The following is a 20,000-nucleotide window of genomic DNA, read 5'->3' as shown; positions in this document are numbered from 1 at the left end:
CCCCCCCCCCCCCCCCCCCATGTTAAGAGTCTTACAAGATAAGGGTCATTTTGAAAGGTCGATGAAGCATGCGTTTTCTGACCGAAATTAAACGTGTTTTTTCAAAGGACGGCGATATGGATTCCGTTTTCACAAGTGTCAGTGTCATCAGAAGAAAAGAGCACGACATTTTAAAAAAAAATAATCATTAGCAGCATCCAGAATGGAAACCGTTATTTTCGGTTCAGCTTTGCAGATTTCTATGTGTAATCCTCAACATAGGTGCACCCAATAAAAGCTGGAGAACAACTTGAATTATATTTCTCTATTTTTCTTTTGCTAAATAGTTTACACTTGCTTAACATTACGATTTAACATTAATAATTTAAACGTTCGCTTAAAACATATCAGTTTCGATTTTAGTAGATGACATGAGAAATAAGATAGGTGTGTGTGTGTGAATGGGTATGTTTCAGCCAAATTAATTTGTACTTTAAGTGCTTAGAGTCTGGTGTCTAGGAGTTATAGCGTATATGTTTTCAGCATTATTATTCATTATTATTAATAGTAACTACAAAAACAACATCGATCAAAAAGAGCAGGATATGTCGGACAGCCCCTGCTGTTGAAGCAGCCATTATATTATAGCAATAATATTATTGTGCCTTCCACTCACAGCAGAGGACGACAGGTCACGGATGGGTCAAGGATACCATGTTTTTTTTCTCCACGCCGATTCACATACACGGACTCATGTCGGAGGAGACGCGCCACTAGAGTGTAGACGACGAAAAAAATAATAACACGGTACGGGGAATAGGAAGAAATCAAACTATACAACACACACACACACACACACACACAAACGTCAGTGGTGACTGACTGCACTTCACTATAACTAAAGCATTTTTATAAAAGTACATATGGCTGCCCCGGAGACTGAAAATACTATTTTAATTAACGTACGTCAATTTCATAAAGTACAAGTCACCTGGTAAGAGTCTTATTTTGTTCTAGCACTCGTGCATTACCATGTGACTGCCTATGACCAGGTGGACCATTACATAGGGAATAATGCTAGGCGATGAAGCTGAAGCCAAGATCTTTTGGGATCAATATATCGCCCATCTCATCACTGATCATGCTCAATAGTTCTTTTGGGTTTGTTTATACCGTGACAGGTAGATTGAGAAAGAGGGAGAGGGATAAAGAGAGACTGTACATCTCTACTATTTAATGTCAAATATAGTGAAAGTGAATTCCCTGGAGCAACGACTTGGTCTGTACTACTGGAGAGAGGCATTGACTCCCAACATCTCTATAATCCAGATCTTAGTACATTTCCAGCAATCAGTCCCTATCAACAAAATCAAGTATTTTCAATGAGTAAAAGGCATCATACAGGACCGGATTATTAATACAGGCTAAGAGTCCACATACCTCTCTCGAGTGCCTTGTTTAACACCAAAATATAAAAAGCAAATGTGCAGTTGGGGAAAACCGTAGCAGAAAGACTAAGGATGTGAATGTGACACCAGGAACATGCAAAACTTTCATAAAAGTTCAATTTTCTACTAAAATCGACGTGTACATTATGCAGGTCGAACATCCGAATGCAATTATGGGCCCAGTTTCACATTTTTGCAAAGGACAATATTTTGCGTCATTTCTTGAGATTGCCAGTATGTTGAGCCCACAGTGAATTAGGTTATCAGAGCTGCAAATAGGTGCTAGTTGACTACAATCATTAAAGTTGTAAACTGTTTGGTATTGTTATAGCTGTACAGTGTTTAAAAAGTTAACCAACAAGATTTCGAATTAGTGGCAATGAGGAGATCTATAAGAATAAATGGTGGGGAGAAAATATGATTTTTAAAAAGTATGTCTTGTACTTAAAAGAGTTCTACATGGAGAAATTAAAATGCATCCACTCACTCCAATCCACCAAAACTCAGGCGAGAAGAAGTGACCCAAAAATTAGTCCACAAACTGAAAGACCTCACCCTAATTACCATTTTAAAAACCATCAAATTGAAGCTCTCAAATCATCACGACTCAAATCCAGATCTACCCTTCAGAACACAAAACCGTTGATATTGGGGAAGCCTGGAGTGAATATTGGACAAATACCATGCCCAAGGGAGGTGGGGTAATCAAAGACCCAACAGAACTTATATATGCCAGGATTCAGGAATGGCAATCGAAACAAATCGCATCAAACCGACTACTTACAGGTCCACGCAGGACAACTGCAAACATGCATCGATGGAATCTGAGAGAGTCAGCCGACTGTCCCCACTGTCATGGAATACCAGAGACAGCAGACCACATAGTCCTATACTGCCTTGTGACAAGATTGGCTGGAGACTTCCTACGTGGAGATGTTGCCATATACTCTACTACTACTCCAATCCACAGGCATTACAACCCTAACAAAATAAAGATCCGAATTAACCAGGGACACCCTCAAGCCCACCTGGAAGAAAATTACCGGTTGTTCAAGAACAATAACTAATAACAATAGAATGAACGAAGTTGACATTACCCTGTTCTTTGTTATTGTTTTTAGACTGCCAGTTGGTTGTTTAGTTCTCACTATATCCTCTCAATGAGAATATCAATTTTGCCTGGTTACAAATAGATTTGTGTGTTAGTACAATTGAAAACTCTGGAGATCAGGTAATTATTTTAAATAATGACAGTTCAGACAGTCAGAATAAGGTCAAGGGCCATGATTATGTTCCCTTCAACAAGTTTATTGTAAATGAAAAATTTGTCAAGTGGTAGTCACCAAAACACTGGAAACATGTATATACAGTCAGGTCTCTCAAATCTAGAACTCCACAATTCGGATGTCTCCATTACCATTACTCCATTCTTATTTCCGGATCTCAACTTATTATGGGAACAAGCTATTACAGTATAGAGGATTTATGATGATAATCCGAACCTCACTGACAGATACCAACATGATGTCCGCCTATTCTAGTTAAATGCAGTTGATAAGTGATTGAAGTATAACCGATTTTAAAATCTTTGTCACATCCAAATAAGGTTTGATAGTTAACTTATTTGTCTATACAGTCCAGTCATTGGCAGATAGTCCCGCCTCCTAAATCAATGTGGTGATACAGAATGGTATCAATAATGTTTGGCTGATCAGTTTACACAATCCGATGGACACCATTCTAACACCCGTAGCTTGATATCGATGTTATTGGGCATACAAAGGCTATTGCTTTCAATTAAGGTAAATAATTGATGCTCCTTTTCAATCGTCCCTATCAATGAGAAATCCACTCTCACCTTTTCACTTGCCTTAATCGCTTGCTCTCAAACTGTTTTGCTCATGTAAATCGTGAATACTGACTATCATTTCTCTGACATAGGTACCATTTACTACACCAAGGTATGCGTACATAGTACATAGTGTATTTCACGTGATGGAAGCCCTGCAGGGTTGGCAGGGAGGGGAAAAAAAAAAAAACTCTCGACATGTGTGTGATACGACTTCTCTTCAATTGAGCTAACAGTGCAAAAAGTGTAGATGGGAAGTACAAAAATACGAATTTTATGACACAGCTTCAAAATCGATTGTAGAAAATGTGTAACAGAAATATGAAAGAATCCATTATGACATATATAAAAGAGGCAGAACTGATTCCAAAATTATAGGAAATGTGCGACATGGACAGAGAGAACAGAATGATTCAGCTGTAGGAAATATGGAATAGACAAAATTGTCAGGACACTTTCTATTATAGATGTGACAGCGGCAGACTAATTTCCATTGTAAAATATGTGCCTAATAGAAAAAAAAAATTATAGATATATAAAAATATATATTATATATTCAATGGATCCAGTTTGTCACCACAACAATTTGATAAAATTTAAGGGAGTCTTTCAAGTTCCTAGCAGTGAAGGGCAAAAGTCACATTGGACAAACGCTGTGATTATTACCAGACACCTACCTGTCTGGCAATAATGATGGATGATTATACACAGACAGTTTGTTTTTTTTTTATTCCGCTCCTTTAAACATTTATCCACATTCCAGAATATGGAAACTTTTGTAATGCACATAGAAAGAAGTAAATTTAATAAATGAACAATAAAAGCATAAAATTAACCAACAATAAATCAGTTGATGGATAATAGGATAATATATGCACAATATGCGTCAACATCCATGTAGGGTGTCATGGCCGAATGGTTAAGTCGACTGCCTTAGAAAGCTGGTTGTCTACTTTCTACAGAGCGTTGCAAATGATGAAAGTCCGATCAACTCCATACCCCCCTTTTCTCTCTCCTTTGGTTCCGTTCTGCAAATTGTCATATTCGACCCCAATCCGATCTCAAAAAGTATATATACTACTAGAATAAAAAATGAAAAAGCAAACAAACAAAAAATCCAGATGGCCATCAAATGGTCAGATAGAAAAAAATAAAAAAATAAAAACAAATTTAAGAAACTCATGCTCAGAAACGAAACAAGGCCAAACAAAAAAGGAGAAAAGAATAGACTCGCTCAAAAACAAAACAAAGCAAACAAACAAAAAGAAAACAAAACAGAAAGAGTTTTTTGTTGTTTTCTTTTTGGTCAAATGTATAATCTCTTTCTCTTAAACAGGTCTGTAAATATATAGATAGAATGCGCTTGTCCAAGGAGTTCACAACATTGCCATCCGGAAGTATAACGGACCACCACACAAACTCTGTGTAACCATGAACTTTTATAGTCTGGTTAATTCAGTTTAGTGAGAACAACTCACAAACGCGGATGGCAAAAACAATAACAAAGGCCTGAGTGACGTCATCTGCATACTATCTATAGGAGCTAGTAAATCGACGAACATTAATATTAATAATAATAATAATAATAATAATAATAATAATAATAATAATAATAATAATATTAATAATAATAATAATAATAATAAAAATAATAATAATTTAATGATAATATTAGTAATAAATATTTGAGAGAAAAAAAACAGAACATAGCAAATAATGAGCAAAATGTATAATGAATTCAAATTGAATGATTATCAGAGAAATAAAAAATTCAATAAATTAAAACCCTCCTGCTCAGAACAAAAGGGGAAACAATTAACATAATTTGGGATGTTATAAAAAACTAAAAAAAGAGGGAGCGAGAGGATTCAAACCATTGAAGCAAAAAAAAAAAAAAGGAACAAAATTAACCTACTGAGCAGTCTATCCACATCCACACTGCTATCTGTGTATCGTAAAATTCATATATTATATGAGCTAGATAATTTTCCACCATCTTGCTTCCTTGTTTTGATAGTTATTTTCATCCCTGATTCGGATAATATGTTGTTGGATCTAGTTTTGTGAAAGTGTGATAATAAATTTATTATTTTTTATGAGGAAGACAGGAAAATATTGGGTCTGTTTTGAGGTGACAACACATAGGCCTAGCGATTTGTCCGTGAAATAAACAAATCCCCAGCCAACATCAATATCCCCAAAATTGTGAATGAACAAATTATAGAAACAAATGGAGATCAATAAAGTTAACATGAAACTTTTGTGAAATTTTCAAGGGTTGGTGGACTATGAACCGATTTGATGATTAACAAGTTTCTTGCTGGTTGGAAAACAGAAAAGGCGGGATTGCCAGTTCAAAGTGTTCTAAACTTACATTTCATTGATCCATTTGCTTTTTCAAAAAAGCTGGATATGGCATTTGTGCACTGTTTACTTTCATCACGTGTTAAATACCACTTGATATTAACTGATTTGGGACACAAATTACGCACAATTTCAGATTATTTGGTACCCATTTTTCATGCATTGGCATTTTGTATAAAATCTTTCTGCCAACATGATAAACGTGCCTGCCAATATCGAAAAAGCCAGGCTTTTGGTTATTGCCAGACAGTGTCTGCCATCAATAATCGTTTTGCTATATTGGGATACGTGTCTGGAATAACGACAAAAAAGAACCCCCGCCCCCCTCCCGAACCCCCAGTCTTCATATTGATATAAATAATACAAATAGATACTAATTTTTTTTAAAATAGATAACATTGAATAACAAAGCGAAGCCAGTGGTAGGGGGGGGGGGGGGGGGAGCCAAATAAAAATGATCATCATATTTTGACCATGGCCTCCATTATTATTATTATTATTATTATTATTATGTATATCAAATGCATTCTAAGTGGGTATACTGACAAGCAAACTTGACTTAAATAGAATATCTAACAAACTAACAGTATGAGTCTCACCTTAAAGTAATTAATAGTAAAAAGAAAGTGGGTAGATGTCAGTTGTAGTATCTAGTACTAGTAAGATAATGAGTGCATGAGGTGCGTGGTATTGGTATCTGCTTGTTCTTCTTACTTATTAACATGACATTGAAAATGGGGTATAATTAATATCATCACAAACATAGGTTGATAATGATAATGAATTAAATCACAAACAACCTAAAATTCATGCTTTGGACCATTCCATGGAATGCCATTACATGTTTTCGATCCAGCCACTGAGCATGAAGTGAAGTCAGCCATTTTAGATAGCCCATCAAAATATTGTGACTTAGTAGACCCCATCCCAACTAGTATTCTTAAGACTTGTATTGAAGAACTGTTACCAACAATAACTGAACTTATAAATAATTCGTTGGTCTCAGGTAGTGTCCCCGACTCGTTTAAACGTGCCATTGTTAAACCACTATTAAAGAAATCCGATCTAAATGTAAACGAACTGAAAAATTACAGACCTGTCTCCAACCTTCCATATCTATCCAAAGTGCTTGAACGCATTGTGTTAAAAAGACTTTTGTATCATATCCATCTAAATAATTTAAGTGAAAATTTCCAATCTGCTTATAAATCACATCATAGCACTGAAACTGCCCTTTTAAAAGTATGCACTGATATTCTTAATAGTATTGACAAAAATCATGTCTGTTTATTGACTATGTTGGACCTTTCGGCTGCATTTGACACCATTGATCACGAGATACTTATTAAACTATTAGAAATTACTTTTGGAATAAGAGATACTGCGCTTAGTTGGTTTAAATTATACCTAACATCAAGATCTCAGTCGGTTCTGATCGATGGCGCAGTATCAGAAACATTTCCTCTAAATTACGGCGTTCCGCAGGGGTCTGTCCTTGGTCCTGTTATTTTTACTCTTTATACTCAACCTCTTTCGGATATTTTTGTTAAAAATAAATTAATGTATCATTTCTATGCTGATGACACTCAGATCTATGTAAGCGATATCCCTAGTAATATCCCATCATTAATTACCCGTGTTGAAGACTGTATTAGAGATGTTAAATGCTGGATGGAAATTAACAAGTTAAAGCTGAATAATGAAAAGACAGAGGTGATGGTGTGTGGTAGAAAAAGTGTTTTGAAAGATGATTTTCTGAAGTTTACTCTAAACATAAATGGGTGCACAATTAACCTCTCAACGTGTGTGAAAAACCTCGGGGTAATGCTAGATCAACATAATATGACTATGCAGGCACAGTTTGATTCTCTATGTAGAAGTTTGACAATAGGCTTAAAAAGAATTGCGTCAGACCTTTCCTAACAAGAGAAGTAACATGCAAACTAATAACATCTTTCATACTATCTAAAATAGATTACTGTAACTCGTTAATCTCAAATGTAAGCAACGATAAAATATCACGCCTTCAAAGTATCCAGAATGCGGCTGCTAAATTGATTTTAAGAAAGAAGAGAACATCCTACTCGTTGCCACTTTTGTATGAGCTGCATTGGTTACCAGTTAAAGTGAGAATCGAATTCAAACTAGCAGTATTGTGCTATAAGTGCCTTAATGATCAAGCACCATTGTATATTACTGAATTTTTAGAAACTTATAAGCCAACGAGGAGTCTACGTTCTGCACTAGATTCTACAAAATTAATTGTTACAAATAAATATAAATATAAATTTTACGGCGGCAGATCATTCAGTCACGTCGGACCTTCCATCTGGAACTCTCTTCCTAAAAGAATAAGAGAAGCGCAGTCCTTATCAATATTTAAATCAAAGTTAAAACACCATCTCTTTGTTAAAACACATCTTGATTAATGCATCTTTGTAATTTGGCCCCAATATGAATGTTAATTTAGTTTATGTTATTATTATATCATTATTTTATATTATTTCCGTATTTGACATAGCATGTGGATGTATTATAACATATCTTGGATTAATGACTTTATGTTTAGTTATTACATTGTTGTATAATGATAATATTATGTTGATGTAGTATGTATAATGTTTCATTTGTATAATAATGTCACTGTATTATTGTTTCGCGCATTGAGCATCACCCAGTGATGAAAATGCACGTTATAAATGTCATGTATTATTATTATTATTATTGTTAAAATTATCTCTTATAAAGACCGTAATCTAAAACCAAATATCTTACCGGTGATTCTATTTCCTTTCAGCTTCCGTTACAACTGTTACTGTTAATTGTAGCCTAATTGTAAACGGTGAAGTGAGCAAGAGAAGAGAGGTTCTTAGTCTTAGTTTTTAGTTTGTTGAACGACTTTTCAGCTGGAGTATAATCCCGTTCAGTAAATCCAATATAGAAATAATCACATAAAAATTCAAATATAAATCTGTACACACTATTTACACTTTAATCAAATCCTTTATGAGATACTTTAGAAAGCTGTTTTTCCTTCACATTTTCCGAATTTCAAACTGATCCTGTTCTTTCCAACCTTTCACTCGCCATGTTATTTTTCTCTCGACAACTTCTCGTCGACAGGTCTGCCAGATGGCCAAAGTTTCTCGAAGCCAATTTCGACTTCAAAAACATCCAAATAGACCCTCACCTGGCCAAACAATTGTATGCATTTTATACCCCTAAAAACTCATCTGGTTTGGTTAGTAATGACAAGTTCAATAGACTATCAAAATTATTGACATTATGTTTTTTAAAATCAGAATTATATCTTTTTGTAAAACATAACACGGGTAATTCTGATCAATTTGGCCACTCACGTAACCATCTGACAGCCCTGTTGGTTGACCTCGCTCTGCTGAGAGTGACGTCGTCAATATGGCGGCGGTGTGTAACTTTTGTTCTATCTACATCATTTTTACTCTCGTTTCTCTGTTTTTGGTAATATTTTTTAGAATATTAGAAAGTACGATGGTGATTTGAAACAAACTTCCGACAAAATTTTTGCAGCTTACTGTAACTTATTACTCATTTTAACCTCAGACCGAATTCGAGGTAAATAGATAGCACAAATGTGCTCAAAATTAGACACTAAAAATGTCGGCAGCACGCGGACCCGTTCGTTTGCCCTCTCTTCGCCGCTGACCTCAATTGCGAGGGGCGAAGTGAAAAACAACCCCCGGCTGTTGAGGTCATGCGGAAAGAGAGTGTGCGAGTTGTGTAACGTAAAATCTGAAGTGTGTATTAGGAAAAGGTAGAGAGAGAGAGAGAGAGAGAGAGAGAGAGAGAGAGAGAGAGAGATTGTTTATCGTTTGGTTTTTCATTTTAATTAAAAAGTGTGCGCGATGCTTGTTTTAACAATTCTAATTAAATATTATGCACTACATTAAATACTAACATTTTTTTACCACCACCCGGTATTCCCTCGTTCATAAATTAAATATATCAATTATATAAAAAATAATGGTTTTATTATTATTATTATTATTATTATTATTATTATTATTATTATTATTATTATTATTATTATTATTATTATTATTATTATTATTATTATCGTTTTGTTTTTAAGGGTTTCAAGGCGCTTGCGAGACTTGTATTTCCGTGACAGTATAAAGGAAGAAGCTGGAATTCTAGATTAACAAGTAAAAGTACGCAAGAAAAAGTAAGACAACAGCTACTAGTTCAAATAGGGAATGGCAACGGATTCCAAGAGCAAACTATCAATGCGCTTAGTTTGAGACCACTGAAAGGCTTTGTCCAGACACAAGCACAAAACAGTACATAAAAGTGAAATGATTTACAAGGAGAGAAAAAAAAAAAAGGGGGGGGGGGGGGCGTCTCCATAAGCTAATGCTATACATTTGACTGTTTCCCTCTCAGCCAATGACTCCAGCCAGGGACAGAAGGAAAATCAAGAAATTTGTTTTTAAGGGTTTTACGGCGCTTGCAACACATTAAGGTAATATCAGCGCCAGTAAAAGGGAAGAAAATGGGAAAGTAAAAAGTTCTAGAATTACAATTAAAGCACCCAAGAAAAGGGAAGACAAAAGGGGAATTGGTTCAAATAGGAAACATCTAGATTCCAAGAGACACTATCAAAGTAGTTAGTTTGAGATCACCTAAAAGTCTCATCCAGACACTAGCACTAAGAGGAATAAACTCAAATGTTTATAAATCATATATAATATGTATACAAAACATAATACGGTGCATAACAGAAACATGATTTACAAGGAAAAAAATATCATCTCCCAAAAGAAAAAGACAGTAAGTACGTACTAAGTAAGTAGCTTTGGAAAAGAAAAGGAGGAGGAGGAGGAGGAGAAGGACGAGGAAGAGGAGGAGGAGAAAGAGAAGGAGGAGGAAGAGAAGAGGAAGAAGAGAAGGAGGAGGAAGAGAAGAGAGAAAAAGAAAAGGGTGATGAAGAAGAAATGGGAGAGGTGGGAAGAGGAGATGATAAGTATAAGGAAAACAGGATACTAATTTTTATTGTTTTTTATTTATTATTAAATCTTTATATTTTTTTAAAAAATTGTTTTTCTACTTGTTATTTTTTTTTCTTAATTATGTTTTTTTTTTTTTTTTTTTTTTTTTTTTTTTTTTTTTTTTTTTTTTTTTTTTTTTTTTTTTTTGTAAGTTGCACACGCTACACTTATAGATTTTTTGTTGGTTTGCAATCGGAATTTTATTGGATGGCATGACAAGTTGGTGGCGGTCGCTAGCAGCTCGAGCGACTGCGTGAGATGTCGGCGTTATCGTGTGGAACGAAAATCACTGGAAAAGTCGGTCAGCTCTCAGCACTAACAACACACACACATACACACACAAACACACACACACACATATACACACAAAAATAACAAAAACAACACACACATCACAAACACACAAACACACACACACACACACACACACACATACATGCCATAGCACTCTGTCCTCTTGAGTTTTTACTAGACATACATACATTACAACAGTAACACACTGACAAGGCTAACATCTCTCTCCCCTCCTCCCCCCACCCCTTTTTTTTTCTGTGCACACAAGCAATATGCATACGCGACATGAGCATGCGCAAATATAAACAAAAGTACTCCCCCCTCCCCCCACAAGCAAAAAACAAAAAAAAAACAACAAACAACAAAAACTGAAAGACGCATGCATACACACACTGATGACAAACGCACTGCGTGTTGAAGAAAAACGTTACAACCCCCGTTATCTTTCTTCCAAATCGAAGGTCGTCTCTCTCTCTCTCTCCCTCTCTCTCTCTCTCTCTCTCTCTCTCTCTCTCTCTCTCTCTCTCTCTCTCTCTCTCTCTCTCTCTCATATATATATATATATATATATATATATATATATATATATATATCCCTCTTTTCTGCTCTTTGTGTGTGTCAGTGTGTGTGCGCGTGTGTGTGTGTGTATTTATAATATGGCAGATATCAGGAGGTTCATACAAATTCGACATAATGCAGTGGTCAGCAAATAGCGTGACTCAACGAGTTATGATACATAACACACATACTTTGCGTTAAAAAAAAAAAAAAGAAAATACCATGCTCCTTCATTCTTGACACGGACAGGGTTAAAGAAATGACAGAAGCCAGGGTCAAAGTCAAGCTTTAAATACGAATGATGGTGTGGAAGTGGAAGTGAGAAGGTGGTGGGAGGTCATGCAGTGTCGTGAGATCAGCCTTGAAATTCCCATGTTGGGACAATGTCAGTGCACAGGTCGTGCGATCAGAGAGATGATGATGATGATGATGCCGCAAAGGACATGAATCTATTCTTTAAAAATAATATTTAAAAAATATAAGAGTGGCGTTCAAAATTGTTCCGTACAGGAAATGTTAATTTTTATTTATTTATTTTTTTCTCCAACGAACATAGAATGACTGGAAAATATCTAAAATCTATAAAACTATTTTTGACAGATTGATACACAAGTAACTTGAAAACCTTTTCTAAGTAAACGGAAATTATATCACCCGTTAACTCATTCAAAGGATTACGTATTTATAAATCTGCTAAGGCATAATGATCAAGCCATCTGGTCGCCATGTTGCAAGATTATTCATTTGCGCTCACCCACAGACTTTATTACAGGTGATTTTGATCGCCGAATGACTCGAAAGTTTCGTTTCGATCAGTTATTTTCCATAATACAGTAATATAATAACTAAAGGAGACAAGCGCCTGTTCGTAATAGCCTTTATTTCCCTGCAAACAGTGCGGTTATTCTATTAGTAATCAAGAGAGAGAGATTGTTTTTTATGTTTTTAAGGGTTTTACGGCGCTTGCAACACATTAAGGTCATATCAGCGCCAGTAAAAAGGAAGAGAATGGGATAGTTAAAAGTTCTAGAATTACAATGAAAGCGCAAAAGCAAAGGTAAGACAAAGGGGAACGGGTTCAAATAGGGAACAGATGTAGATTCCAAGAGCACACCGTTAAAGTACTTAGTTTGAGATCACCCAAAAGTCTCATCCAGACACAAGCACAGGTCCCAACTAAGAGGAATACACTCAAATGTTTACCAATCATATAATATAATATGTAAACTAAACATAATACAATGCATAACAGAGAGATGATTTACAAGGAAAAAAATATCATCTCCCAAAACTATAACTATACATTCGACTTTTTCCCTCCCAGTCAAGGAACTCCGGCAAGGATCAGGACAAAACTAAGTAATCTCATTCCAAGACAATGACAGGAAACAATTGGAAAACAGGTATGGGGGGATAGAAGACACAGCATGTACCTCCCTGCCCACTATGGGAGGTCAGGATCCCCACCCAGTAAGAGAGAGAGAGAGAGAGAGAGAGAGAGAGAGAGAGAGAGAGAGAGAGAGAGAGAGAAAGAAAGAGAGAGAGAGAGAGAGAGAGAGAGAGAGAGAGAGAGAGAGAGAGAGACGCAAAACAATCCAGCAAACCATAAGACAAGATGCATGGGCTATCTATCTCCGAATCACACGATTTATTTTTTATACAAGCACGTGCTTATAATAATATCATTATTTACTTGGATGTGAAATTGAGGGATTTTTTCCATGGGTATGAAAATGTTTTTTATTTTTTCATATTACAAATTAAAATTGCCATTTCGACGACGCAGACGGCCTCGGACGTACTCTGAAGAAGAAAAAAAAAAAAAAACGCACGTATTAAAATTTTTGGCTAGAAAACTGGCCCTTCACGGAAGTCCCAGGTTTGGGAGTTTTAGGTTTGTGGTTTAGGAGAGTACACTGCAGGCACTATTAACGAAGAGGGTATAGATAGTATGCGCTTGGCTAAGAAGCTCACAACAGTATTGCCATCCGGAAGTATAACGGACCAACACGCAAAACTATGTTTAACCTTGAAGGTTTATAGTCTGGTTAATACAGTTTAGTGAGAATTACTCATAAACATGGAATTCAAAAAACAATAACGAAGACCCGAGTGACGTCAAATTCATGCTATCTTATCTATAGTCATCTAAAGAAGACTTTATAGACCAATTTAGCAGATTTCAGAAGTGAAGTGCTTGAACGCTGAGAGGTCGGGCCTCATATTAACAGCACTCAGTTATATAGAATGGCAAGTGTCGACAGACATAATGGGAGAAAATTATATTTTTTTTGCGTCGTCTAAGACGAAAAAGTAGAGGGTGTCTTGTTAAATAATTGTCTGATGCCTCTGCGTGCGCAATGGAACTAGGAGAAATACTGTGGTCAAACAATTTTACAATGAGCCGAGATTAGATTTTTGGAAGAGTAGTCCGGCTTTGGGCCAGTCAACCGGAAAAAGCAGTTTGCAGAGAGACCTTTAAATGAGCTTTTACATAGCGCAATATCCACTAAATGTGTTCAAAGCGCTTTACAAGGGGTCCCTGGCCAACAGCAACATTTAACATTTAGGACGGGACATGACCTTGGATTTGGATGCTCTCAAAATCGTCCTGATAATTCTGCGAGAAGCAAGCATCGAGAGTATCTTTACAATCGTAGGGCTCAGGTCATCACTGACTACTAAAAAGACAACGAGGAACTGAGAGTCCGGGTTTAGAAAAAAAAGGATTTGATAACAATAATTTTTTTTAAATGCTGGAAATAAATACAACTACAAACACATGATCTCCAATATTAAAAAAACAAACAAACAAACAAAAACAAAAACAAATTTTAAAAGTCCTATCAACGGAACGATCTCGGACCTGGGAAAGACTAAGTCATCAACCTCCAGAACAATACAACGGCAGAGAGTCACACGCAGAAAGACGAAAGAGCGAAAAATAATTTTTTAAAAAGAAGAAGAAAGAAAATAAAAAACGCTCAGTAGCGAACAACAACCCTCAAGCCCTAAGTAAGCAGGGCGAGCCCCGTTCAAGTCTGCACCGTGGATGTAACACCTCTGCATTTAACCTACTGAAAAAGCCATCTCTATCTTTTCAGACTGTAGTCATAACTCTTCCTTTATCAGTAATTTTGACACTCAGATAGGGTGTCACTCGACGGTGACAATTTACTGATAAAAATGCTGCTGCAGTACTATGATAAAATATTTTTTGATAAATTCTGGCCAGACAAATTTACACCTAATATACCGATAGATTAAAGCGATCTCAAATTAGAAAAAAAAATCTTAAGATTTTACAAGTCTCTGGTTTGACTTGTTGGCAGTCCTTCAGAGCCATTAGGGCTTTTCGTGAAACGGACAATAGCAATTGCTCGCTACTCTTTAGATAGGACGCCATTCAATCGCAAAGTACTTTCCGCCAGACCTAACAGACCCAGCAATCACTGCTGGGTGGACAGCGGGGTCAGAATAAAAATCTCGATATTACCGGAACCGATCCCGGTCCCTTGGCGTGTGAAGCGACTGCTCTCCCAAATGAGCTTTCGGGGCCCCCTTGACTAGTTGGAGGTAGTTTTCATCGATGGATAGTAATGTGAGTTAAAGTTTTCTGGCTAAAATTAACAATAACAACAACAACAAAAATGAAATAAATAAACTTTAAAAATATTTTTTAAAACACGTTTTATCAAAGCAGGGCAGACTGGCTGATATCAAAAAGTAAAGTGGCTGGTGATAAATTAACAGGCATCATTCCTTCGAACATCCCAGATTTGAGAGTTTTTGCCAAGACGAGGGTCATTTTAAATGATCTATTTTTGAAGGACGATATTTGTGGCCAATTTCTTTAAATGTCATTTTTCAGAGCACGGTGGATTTGTCTTTCCAACGAAGTTTCTTTGTCGTCACATTCTAGTCAAGGAGTGACGTCATAGATGTGTCAAGAGTACTGGCAGAGTACATCACCAGATACTTTAATTAAAGCCGTTGCCCTTTTTATACCTGTAATATACATAGCTTATTATTAATTAATTAATCAGCCAACTGTCATACTCTGCTGGAAAAAACATGTTATTTAAAATTTTGGCCAGAAAACTGGTTCTTCAAACATCAGTCGATTTAAATGACCCTCATCTTGGCAAAAACTTACAAACATGGGACCTACAAGGTTTGAGAGGATTTTTCGATGGGAGTCTTTTTTAAAATTAATTAATTAATTAATTTTTAAAAATTGAGACTAAGGTCATTGAATCGATCAATATTTGAACGACGAGTTTTCTGGCCAAATTTTTAAATACGTGTCTCTCAAGGGTTCGACTGGTTAATACGCTGTTTGCATGGGCGTCGACGAGCCTGTCAATCCATTGTTCATGGAAACCATGTTCAATAACAGAGTATGCGGCTTGTGTGTGTTTGTGGTACAACATTCGCCTTCAGACTGGTAGGTTTCGGGTTCAAGTCCCACTCTGAGCGGCGCAAATAATTTGAGATCTTGGAAAAAGCTCAAATTCTCACACTGTTCTATAGTGTAGAATGAATATCTGGCGGTGAATCGCATTGTCTCTGTCGAAGGAAAAGAGATTGTCACATCCCGTCTTACATAGGGACCCCGTGTAAAGCACTTTGAGGATACTATTTTTGCATTGGCTGAAGGAGTTTGAGTCCAAAAAGTTCGAATTTCGTTTCTGTTCTTTTTTTTTTTTTTTTTTTTAAGCAGTTCTATTCATTTGTATACATCGCCCTTTCCAGTCCACAGATTATAGCAACTTAGTAATCACTTGGATATGTGTACTTCATTAGAATCAATAACTGACACAGGAAATGATTGTAGGCTACTTATCTGAAGACATAATATGCGGTGGACAATTTCTCAAAAACAATTGAGGGCTTCACTTTAGGCTGAAGGACCCAGCCATGGTGGAGTTTGTTTTGTTTTCTTAATCAAAACATCTACATATTATTATGTAAACCAACGCACTGAAATTTGATTAAATCTAAAGAAATATAATTTGAAAAACTGCATAGAAGTGTAATTGTGACATTTAAACAACTTTGTTATGAAATTAAAAAGGTCAAAGCATGATGAGTAGAATTTCAAAACCTGCTAAGTCGGATTGTCAGCATTCAAAGAAAACTTCAATTTTTTTGTTTGGTCATTTATTTAGTGACGTAAAGAGGAAAATACTTCTCGTGTTTGCCTAATAGAACAATATCCTGATTGCCTTGCAACTTCAAATTTAAATTATCTCTGGTGATTCTAAGACTATCTATGATGTTCAATAAATTGTTTGAGAGCCCTAAATTCATTTTCCATCTGGATGGATGTGACTTAGCGGGTTTTGAAAGTCACACCCTCGTATCATTATACATTATGAAAAGGGGACATCATGTGTAAAAGGGAATAATATTATGGAAAACGACAGTCTGGCATGTATGCGCGTGTTTGTGTGATTGTGTGTATGTGTGTGTGTGTGTGTGTGAGTTTGATTTCAACAATTGTTACTCGTAGGTGTTAATCATATTTATCCCTTTGTTTGCAGGTGCCAAATTGGCAAAATTATTTGATTCATAGTCCCCACAATCCGATGATGACGTCATCAGATCAGCGATGTGTTTTCTAAATGACAAATATTGTTACATTACATCTTTATTTTGATCCTTTGTCTCCACGAGATTCACGGCCTCGTAAAGCTATCGATTTAACCACGCCACAGATATAAGGAAATGTGCATGTCCCCCCTTCATTTTATCTTTTTATTTTTTAAATTAATTTTCTTTTCTTTCTTCTTTTTTTTGTGTGTGTGTGTGTGTGTGTGTGTGTGTGTGTGTGTGTGTGCGACTATGTGGCCTTGTGACAGGACACTCGTTTCGGATCGGAAGGTCGTGGGTTCGAGTTTCGCTCGACTCATATATGAGTCCATGGAAAAGGCACTTTACTCACATTCTCTCACCGTACTCAGGTGTAAAATGTGTAGGCTACCTAGCCGTTAACAGCGTTGTCTATGTCGGGGGAAAAAATGTAATATATCGCCTAACAGGAGTGTCATGTCATGTCTCGTTCTTTGTGTTACGCGTTGCTGTTGGTCAGCGATCCTGTGTAAAGCACTTGGACTTAGAGCACTTTTAGTGGATATCGCCCGATATAAAAGCTCACGTTTGTTAAAAAGAAAATGTTGACGTGTCAAGCATAGGACAGTATTATAAGCCACAGTAACCTATATGCACATATTATTGGTGAATCTGATAACCAAATGCAATTATGGGCGGGATTTAACACTGTTGTAATGACAATGTTTTGAGTTGGCTTGAGAGCATCCATCAAGCAAAAGTCGGATCTTTTAAACTTGAGTCAGAAGAAGGAAAAAAAAAAGTATCGATGCCATGCTTCTTATCTTATTAGTAGATGGAATGAAGTCGGCGTCATTCAACTCTTCGTCATTATTATTGGTCTATAGATAGTTGATTTGTTCTCACTAATATATATATATATATATATATATATATATATATATATATATATATATATATATATATATATATATATCAGACTATAAACAGTTAGGGTTACAAGTTTAGGGTGTGTGTTGGTACGTTTCATATGGCGGACAGATAATGTGAATATTTATTTAAACACATAGCATCAGTAAAATTGTGCGTACAATTATTGCAATACCGTGATATGCAAGTGCATGTGTCCTCGAGTCGAGTGCATGTTTAACACTAACAGATATAATCAGTTACGTAATACAATATATTTTTTTTAAAACAACTATATCAGCAAAAAAGCTTTGAATCACGACCATAAGGTCATCATGCGACCTCGAGAAATGACGGTACATAATATGGCATGAACGAAATGGAAAGCCCTCTGGGTCAGTTCCAAACGACTGGATGATCATGGCGTGTCGCTCAAGGATTTTGTCTTATTTATGACTTATGGCATTCTAATGCTCTGCCAACAAGTGGGACAACCTTCATTATTCCTCCTGTGCTTGACTTGGCCTACACATGTAAAATTAAAATGCGCCCACGCAAGGCACTCGGGGCTTTCAGAAGTTTAGTCAACTTGAACGGTAACGTTATTTACAATTTTTATAAACAAAGCAGTGCGTTTACATTTTTTGTTGTTGTTTGTCTGAAAAGTTCCAATTCCAATAAAAGAATGGGCATCATCAATATAAATAGGCGTGTGATTGATGACTTCGGTAGAAGAAAGGCTAAATATATATCAATTTGAGCGGTAACGCTGTTTATAATTTTTATAAACAAAACAGCGCGGTTACATTTTGTTGTTGTTGCTGTTGTTGTTGTTCGTTTGGAAAGTTCCAAATCCAATAGATAACAATGGGCATCATTAATATGCGTGTGATGGATGACTTCAGGAGAAGAATGGCTAAATATAAATCTTTTCCAGACAAACTATGTTTGGTAAAACTTCTAGTCACAATGTACCCCAAATCCTGTAACCGTAGGATTATCAATAATTCTTGAGTGTATTGGATTTACCGTATTGGCTTTGAAGCGATCAAAGCATATATACAACTTCTTTGTAAATAGTGTAATTATAAAGTCAATCTTTTTTTTTTTTGTTTGTTTGTTTGTTGCTTCAGGTCTCTTCCAACACAATTGAGGTTATATGAGAGACCGCTGAAACAAAAAAACAAGCAATCAAACAAAAATAGTACAAATGTAAATCAAAATCATAACCTAAAGATATCATAAGCTAAATTATAAATAACTAAGACAAACAGGCAGAAGATTTACAGAAAAAAAATATCCCCTGTCAAAAATACAATCACAAACCAAAGAAGCAGGATAGGCTAGTAAAGAGAAGAAGAAACGACATCACTATAGGCTCGTACACCCATGCGAACATCATAGGTATATGATTCAAGGGTGATGCTCCCATCCAACCACCCGCGTAAAGTCAATCTAAACTTCCATCAGGGTAGATAAGAGACAATCAAATAGATAGATATATCATGTAAAGTAATGTATGCTACAAAATCTACAGAATGAAAGAGGTTGACGTCAGCCAGCTCTTTGTTATTGTTTTTAGACCGCCAGTTGGGTGATTTCTCTCTAACTAAAACAACGACGTGTGCATCCTACCTCTTGATTAGGGGGTAGACAGCACCAAGCGCCCAATCTGGCAGGCCATGTAAACCATAAGAACTGGCTGACCACGCGTCAAGCAGTAATAAGCTTCTTAACGATCGATCATATTTTGATGTCTGTCCAAGGCCATTATCTCGTTTAGTGCACGGCAAATGACTGTGCACCAAAATCGAATGAGATCAAAGGGATTAAGTCTGCCTGGTACTCGTAATTAATATGTACAACACACTTCCAACAATAAACCACTCTAAACCGACATATCGCCCTATAACCACCCCCCCCCCCCCCCCCCCTTTCCGAAAAAAAAAAAGGCTTGGTTTCGTGACACAGGGGTACTGGGTCTCAGCCTTGTCACAA

At 36.2% G+C, this 20,000-nt stretch overlaps 1 protein-coding gene across 3 annotated transcripts in view; it reads right to left on the bottom strand.

The window, feature by feature from the left end:
* Positions 1-20,000, bottom strand: part of LOC144959442 (uncharacterized) — a gene marked incomplete at its 3' end in the record, with an annotated part of 56,529 nt that overhangs the window by 29,338 nt on the left and 7,191 nt on the right. The window contains 1 exon segment of one of the 3 annotated variants that reach the window (XM_078892029.1): positions 8,416-9,328. 3 annotated transcript variants of the gene reach the window in all.

Source organism: Berghia stephanieae, chromosome 14, assembly GCF_034508935.2.
Source record: "Berghia stephanieae isolate SIO BIC M18660-M18661 chromosome 14, UCSD_Bste_1.3, whole genome shotgun sequence".
NCBI classification, from domain to species: domain Eukaryota; kingdom Metazoa; phylum Mollusca; class Gastropoda; order Nudibranchia; family Aeolidiidae; genus Berghia; species Berghia stephanieae.
Note: the sequence above shows the minus strand (reverse complement) of the source record. Positions and strands in the feature narration are given on the sequence as shown.